The sequence below is a fragment of the Ursus maritimus genome, unplaced genomic scaffold (assembly GCF_017311325.1).
Source record: "Ursus maritimus isolate PB19 unplaced genomic scaffold, ASM1731132v1 scaffold_3, whole genome shotgun sequence".
In the NCBI taxonomy this organism is placed as follows: domain Eukaryota; kingdom Metazoa; phylum Chordata; class Mammalia; order Carnivora; family Ursidae; genus Ursus; species Ursus maritimus.
In genome coordinates this window covers 52,865,960-52,874,523 of record NW_024425563.1, presented here as the reverse complement: position 1 = coordinate 52,874,523, position 8,564 = coordinate 52,865,960, and positions in this window count along the sequence as shown.

Genomic DNA, 8,564 nt, shown 5'->3' with positions numbered 1-8,564 from the left:
GAAATGGAAGAAGTAAAATTGTCCATTTGCAGATGATGTGATCATATATATGACCATGTCCAGAGAAAATTTTAAGGACTCCACCAAAAACCTGTTAGAACTATTATTGTTAACAAATTCAGTAAAATTGCAAGATACAAAATCAACATACAGAAATCTGTCACATTCCTAAGCACTAACAACAAATTATCTGAAAAAGCAAGAGAATAATCCTGTTTATAATAGCATCAAAAAAAAATGTTTAGTAATTTAACCAAGGAAGTGAAAGAAAGACCTGTACACTGAAAACTATTAAACATTGGTGAAAGAAGCTGAAGGAGACACAAATAAATGGAAGATATCCCGTTTCCATGAGTCAGAAGAATTAGTAGTATTAACATGTTTTTCAAAATTCCAATGGCATTTTTCACAGAAATAGAGAAAACAGTCCTAAAATTCATATGGAATCACAAAAGACCCTGAATAGCTGAAGCAGTCCTGAGAAAGAAGAAAGCCATAGGCATCATACTTTCTGATTTCAAACTGTATAACAAAGCTATAGTCATCAAAACAGTATACTGCTGGCATAAAAATAGACACCTAGACTGATAGAAGAGAATTGAGAGCCCAGAAATAAACTCACACATATACAGTCAATTCATATTTCACAAAGGAGCCAAGAATACTCAACAGGGAAAGGATAATCCCCTCAATAAATGGTGTTGGGGAAACTGGGTAATCACATGCAGAAGAATGAAATTGGACCCCTATCTTAAACCACTCACAAAAATGAACATGAAATGGAATAAAGATTTAAAAACAAGACCTGACACCTTAAAACTCCTGAAAGAAGACACAGGGAAAATGCTCCTTGACATTAGTGTTCGAAACAATTTTTTGGATATGACACCCAAAGCACTAGCAACAAAAGCAAAAATAAACAAGTGAGACTACATCAAACTAAAAATCTTCTGCATAGCAAAGGAAACCGTCAACAAAATGAAAAGGCAGCCTGGAGAATGGGAGACAATATCGGCAAACTATCTCATAAAGGGTTAATATCCAAAACATGTAAGGAACACACAACTCAGTAACAACAACAACAACAAAAACCTCCAAAAATTCCAATTAAAAAATAAGCAGAAAAATAAAATAAAATAAAAAATAAAAAATTAGCAGAGGCCCTGAATAGACATTTTGCCAAGGAGACCCTACAGGTGGGCAACAGATACATGAAAAGAAGCTCCACATCATTAATCATCAGGGAAATGCACAATGAGATACCACCTCACACCTGTTAAAATGACTATTTCCAGAAAGGCAAGAGATAACAAGTGTTGGTGAAGACGTGCAGAAAAAAGAACCCTTGTGCGTTATTGGTGGAAGTGTAAATTGGTATAGTCACTAGGAAAAACAGTATGGAGCTTCCTCAAAAAATTCAAAATAGAACAACCATATAATCCAGCAATACAACTTGTGGGTATATATCCAACAGGAAATGAAATCAAGATCTCAAAGAGTTATCTGCACTCAAGTGTTCATTGTAGCATTATTCACAATAGCCAAAACATGGAAACACTAACCATCCATCTGAGGATGAATAGAAAAAGATATCTCTCTCTCACACTCACACACACACACACACACACACACACACACACACACACTATTCTTCAGCCATGAGAAAGAAGGAAATCCTGCCCCTTGTGATGACATGGACGGAACTTAATTAAGGCATTATGCTAAGTGAAATAAGTCAGACAAAGACAAATACTCCATGATATTGCTTATCTGTGGAATCTAAAAATCCCAAACTCATAGAAACAGTAGAATGGTGCTTTCCAAGGGCTAGAGGCGAGGGAGAATGGGGAAATGTTGGTCAAAGTCTACAAACTTTCAGTTATAAGATGAATAGCTTCTGGTGACCTAACGTACAGCATGGTAAGTACAGTTAACACGGATTATACCCATGAAAGTTGCCAAGAGTGCGGATCTCACCACAAAGAAGAAAGGGTAATTATGTGAGGTGGCGGAGGTGTTAACTAACCCTTCCATGGTAGTCATTTCACAATAAATAAGTCTGTCAAATCATCACGTTGTACGCCTTCATCTTATAGATGTTATATGTCAATTATATTTCAATAAAACTGGAAAGAAATTAGAAATCAAAATAGCGGCTTTGTGATGATTTTAAAAAATGGACATTTTAATCTGAAAATTTTTTTTTTTTTTTTTGAAAACTGAAAGCAAGCCAGTACAAGGGGCTCACTCTGCTATTTCGGAAGCAGCACATTAGTGGACATTCTGGGGCCACAACAGGCAAGGCCACAGCTGTTGGCCTCTAAGGTGTGATTGCTGTTCTGAGTGCACCNNNCTGAACTCTGCTTGCAAAAGACAGGCTTCCATATGAAATTCCTTTTTGTTTGCCTGGGCAGTTGTGTCTACATATATTTGCAGATCATCCATCCTTTAAATATGCACCTTTGGATCATCATCCCCCATCTTCCCACATGTTATGATTGCTTTATCTATTTAATCTTATTACATTGTGTGGGTTTCTAGGTCACCTCAAATTCTTTTAGAAATGAGTCAGCATACAAATAAATGAATAACATAGAAATAATTTTGGACATACCTTTACTATGTTGTTTAGGAACAAAAGGTATTAAGATGGAGAATCACATTCTTGTTTATTTTCTTTCATTCGGAGTCTGCTGTTACAAACAATCATCTGAGAACCAAATACACAGTGTGGCATTGCTGGTGTTACCACAGGAAACGTGGGAGGTTTTTAGCTGATGAACATGCATCGTGCCAATCCAGTTGGGTCTAGGACAATTTGGGATTTGAGTCCCACATTTAGGTGGTGGCCAGAGGGCAGACAGTTCAACAACAAAGAGCGGGAAAATCATGCTATGACTTTTACAACTGGCTTCAAAGCAGGAGCAGTGAAGCGCTAGTCATCAGGGAAGAGGGTTGGAGGACCTCGATTCCAGCCATGTTTCTGCCATCAGGTGGCCGAGTGCCCCCTCAACAAGGCACACCGTCCATGCGCTAATTCCTTCCTTTCCCAAGGTCCTGTCCTGCAAAGGGGAAGGCCAGCTTCTCTTCCTCTCCTCGAGCTCTCTGCCGTCAGTATCTCTTTCCCTGCGGGTTCCAACAGTGTGTTCTGGGCTTCCTCCCTACAAGTCAGCTTCTCGGGAGTGTGCCTATTTTTTCCTCAGCTCGGTGTCCCTGGGCAGTAGCAGGCACATTGTTGGTCCTCAGTGAAAACAGGTAGAATAAACATATAAAGGAAACCACTGGTTCCTTTCTCTTTCTTGGCCTCAATTTCATTTCCAAAGTAAAGAGAGTATCTCATGGGGCGCCAGGGTGGCTCAGTCGTTAAGCATCTGCCTTCGGCTCAGGGTGTGATCCCGGCGTTCTGGGATCGAGCCCCGCATCAGGCTCCTCCACTGGGAGCCTGCTTCTTCCTCTCCCACACCCCCTGCTTGTGTTCCCTCTCTCGCTGGCTGTCTCTCTCTGTCAAATAAATAAATAAAATCTTAAAAAAAAAAAAAAGAGAGAGAGAGAATATCTCAGCAGCTCCCAAATTACCTTCTTTGATTCTTGCACACTAAAGCCGTTTTAGTTCATAAAACAATCAGTCCTTGTAACATTTTCTTGAAGTTTAGAAACCAGGCAACTTTTTCATCTCCCCTGTGAGTGTTGACACCTAACAGGTAGTTAAGTCACCTTCACCTGAGAGTGAGCACCTGGGAAAGGGGAGAGAAAGTGGATATAGCCCTTTACACTCCCAGGGAAGATCAGTGTCTCCTGTATGTTACTGTATTACATTATACCCTCAAAAAAAAAAAAAAAAAAAAAAAACCCGTGATAGAAAGAAGTACTAGGAGGCTAGCGTTTGGAAAGGAAAATGGGACAGGGTGGAGGAGAAAGGATCAGAAGCAGCCAGAGAAGGGTGTGTCTAAGGCATATCTAAAAGAAGAGAACTGTGGCCAAGGACACGGCTTTGAAAATGGAGGGAGGCTGTAAGAGCATTTGAACTACACTTTGACTCAGAGAGTAAATTCAGAAAACGTCTGAGGCTTCTTGGCTTTTTGTCACTAATACTTTATTGGAGTTGCTTCAAAATGAGGGTTTTAACAGAAGCACTTTAAAAAAGATTGAGACAAAAATGTAATAATTGCACATTCAGGCTTGCAATTGCAGAAATTCCTGATGTTAAGGGCTCCAAGCATGCAACTTCAGATTTGGATTCCTTTTCACTCTTCACGAAAGACGAGTCTAGTCAGATTGGAGCTGATGGCTATTTTTGAGTCATACCAGTAAATGGTTGCAGTCCATTGTCAAAGTGGGAAAACTACTTTTTCCATAATTCAAAAATAATTGAAAGAATGTAGCTCAACAATTTTGAAATAATGAATATTTTTTTTTTAGATAATGGTTAAGTTCAGTCCAATCTTAGAAAATTCCAGCCCCGAAGGATTTTTTTTTGAGAAAATAAAGAAAAGAATCGATGAGCAAAAAATGGTGTGTTAGAGCAAAAACTATGGTTGTTAGCTGTTATCTGTCACATTCCCTAAAGAAAGATAGAATACATTTTAAAAGGTCTTTCTGTTGACAAAAGTTCAGAAAAAAAAAAAAAATGTACTCCCGTGAGTCAAAAGGAGTCACCAATGAATCGTGTTATGTTTCGTTTCTCCCAGTAGATTCTAACTGGATGAGGAGGGACGAGGGAGAAGGGGCTAGAGGCCACCTGAGCCACTGAGGAGATCTGTTTTTCTGTATTTTCCAAGGGTTTCGTGCCAGCCTAAAGCATAGTCTGTGCGGACGCTTACCTTGTCTGTCTTTGGGCAGAAGAAGGGAAAGGGAATGCAAAAAAAAATTCTCTGGATGGTAAATAGAAGAGGCACTTGTGCAGCCCTGGCCTCCTGTCATTGTCTCCTTTGTCAGCGATGTCAGAGCCATCACATTAGGTTGCCACCACAGGGTGCATGCAAATGGGAGAGAGAGCGAGGCAGGCGGTGCCGAGCAGCTACCACCTGCACATCTCAGATTGTTGGCAGGTACATGGCAGTGGACTATAACAGAATAATTACTGGAGATAGAGTTGGCAAGTATAGTGTACGGGAGAGGCATTCAATTGCACGTGAGTACGATAGGTGAACTATAAAAAAAAAAATGGTGAGGAGGGAGGGGGGAGCACTCCCCATTAAACACCAGACAGCTGGCAATTCCCATCTTCCATTTTGTTTTCTATGAAATAAGAAAGGCTGACCTATGAAGTCAGATGTGAGCAGATTTGGGATCATTGATTTAAGCAAGGGTCGTAAAGAGTAAAACCGGGGCCTTGAAGGGGCCTCTCTGAACACCAAACAGAATAAACGTGCCAGGGACTGGAGCATGTCGGGAAATGTGTGATTCCCCACACGTGTGTGGTGGTCAGGTAGACCATTTCTCTGTAAACGCCGGGGTGTTTATCTTATCTAGCATGGGTACCGGACTTACCGGGCCATTCGCTGTTCTAAGTGCTTCATATTTATTGCCTCATTCAGTTCGCAGAGCCACCTTCTCGTGGCTCTGCTTGTCATTGCCATTTTACATGTAAGAGAGGGAACTGAGGCACAGAAAGTGCAATGACTTGCCCAAGACGATCTTGTGTGAAGAGGCAGGGTCAAGGACTTAGGTCACCCGGTTTTCAAGCCCACACTCAACCCAACCTGTTGAGCGGTCTCTCGGCGAGTGTGTATGTTAAATGGGATATTGTCCGGAATTTACGTAGAACAACTACAGAATGCTCATTTTATCTAAGTTATCTAGACTGTCCATAGTGAGTAGCATTCTCTGCCCAAATGTGTAGTTATTTACATAGTTATCTTTTCTTTGTAAATCTCTGACAACATCCTCTTTATCAGAGTTTTGCCGATGAAATGCTAAAACATTATGACTCCTGTAAAAAACTGAAAATATATACATATGTGTGCTACGTACTTTCCCCAAACTGGAGTTGAGTGTTGGGCTAGGACCAACTGCCTCAGGCTACAGTCCCCTTGGCCACTCATGGGACCATGGGCCTCGACCTGATGTTTTTTTTAATCATTTGAGCCACCTCTAACAATGGCAACTTCATGTTACACATTCAGAGTCTATCGTCCTCTATCTCCCTAACAGAACTCTCCATTTTCTCACATATGTACCCCCAAATTAGTACATGGCTTTCCCCTGGCAGTTATTATTAATCCAGGAATAGGCATGTGACTTAAGTCACCCTAATTAGACTGAAGGAAAGAAATTGTACTTTTTGGTCCCCCCCCTTTTTTTTTCTCTCTCTCTCTCTTTCTTTTTGTGTGTCTCTTGATGAGAAGGAAACATCCAGTCTCAATTGCCCCTGGCAGCCATCTTGCATCCTCTGCAAGAGAGCAGCTTAGTTTAAAGCCTGAGAATGACGGATAGGAGAGACAAAGAGGCATAGTTTCTTGATGGCATTATTGGAGTAGCTGATTGTAATGTACCTGCAATGGACTCTACCTTCAAATTTCCTATCTTATGAGACAAATTTCCTTATTATTTTCCTGTTACTTGCAGCCAAAAGCATCCTAACCATGCAAACCCTGAGACCCGCACTTCTAAGTTGAATACTTCCTTGAAAGCTCCATCTAAGCCCTTAGCAGCTTCAGCACTGATCTCCAAATACTTTTACATCTAGTTTTTTAGCTGCGAGCCTCTTTGAATCCAGAAACCTCTTAGACACTGAAGTCTTGAGCCGGTCAAGCTCTGAGTCTTTCTTAAGGTGCTATGGCCATAGTGATATCATGGAAAGGAGCAGGGTGGGAAGTTGGCTTGGCAGGGATAAAATTGGGTGCAGAAATTTGTTAAAGATAAGAATTTGCATCTTCTTACTAGAGGTGTTATTTTTTCCCCTACATCATTGGTGTGGTAGGGGAAAAGTTTTTTTCCCGTAAGAACACTAAAATCAAATACGGACATCATCATTCATTAACTGTGTGACCACTAACTATGTGACCATTACTTACTTAACCACAATAAATCTCTGTTTCCTCATCTTTAAAATCAGGAATAATAATCCTATTATCTCTGAGCTCATAAGGATTACAGGTCGTATAGAGAGTTAATAACATATGCTAAGTCCCCACATGGTAGTCACTTTGATCTTAGTTCTACATCACTGTTGTCCAATACTCTCATGTATTCAACAAATAATTACTGAGCATCTACTATGTTGCCAGGTATGGTTATAGGCACCAGTGCTTAATAACACCTATATTGCACATCTGTATCTTTTATAAGAAAAATACTCATGTATGTGTTGTGAACAAGTATATACATACCTCTTTTCAAAATCTTTCTCTCCAGATGAACACTCCTCCTTTCCCAGCCTGCTTATAACTTACTCAAATGTAGTTTATCTCTAAGAGTGCAGAAGCCAGGACTTCTTTTTAGAAAAATTACCTTGACGTCTCCTTCCAGTCTAAACTTCATGGTCTACTTTGTTAGGGAAATGATATCTTGAAGTTTAAAAATGAATATCAAGAACTCCATGTGGGAAGAATGAGGGAAAGTCTATTCCCTTCTCCTTTATGAAAATATGAGTTGACATAATCCTTCAGATTCATTATATTGGAGTTTAACTCATATCCCAGATGTGAGGAACCAATTTCCCTACATGCTAGGAGGAGCCATACCTTCTGTCCTTCAGGATGTTTCTGTCTCTGGATACTTCTCAGCATTCCTGAACAGCAAGTGTAAGGAAGTTGATGCATTCCCTTACATGTGGTGGGACAAGAATAACCGTCAAAGGGAATAAGAACCTCTGAGGCAAGAATTCTCATGCCCACATGGAGATTCATTCATCCTTCACTTTACAGAAAAGGACATGATCGATGGAGGAAAGAGTGGTTTATCCTTGCTTGAGCTGGAGCTTTAAAACGGGAGCAGTACCCCTGAGGCCATTCTGTTGGTGGAAGCAATAATCATTAAAGACATTTCCCAAGGGAACAGGAGTCTCTGAGTTTTAGGACCACAGAGGCCATTTTTTCCTCTCCATTGCCAACCCTGGAATTCTTGCTGTTATTTTGTTAAGAGACTCTGCATAGATGACCTCACAGAACTGTTCTCATTTCCCTCCAACAGGACAACTCTCATTCGTTCCATGGAACAAACCATGGAAATCGGTATCATCAGGAAAAGTGGTAACATAAGGAGCTGCCACCACTTCTGCTGTGTCTCCAATAAGGGCACATAATATGTAAATCTTGCCAATGCCTGATCTATGTGTTTAATAACTGACCAAGTATATCTAAACCAATTACCAGCATGGTGAAAAACAGTCCACTTTGACTTCTGGAGACTGTTACTATTGCTCTTTGCTTGACTAAACATTCTTAGAGTCTTTTCCTAACAATAGATCAATTGGTTACTTTAAAAAATTATCAAGGTAAAAAAAAATGTAAAAACACAAACTCAACAAAGCTCCTATTTTCCTAGATGTGTGGAGATTAGAAAGGAGTATAATTGGCACCATATATATATATCATATATATATATATATATGATATATATAT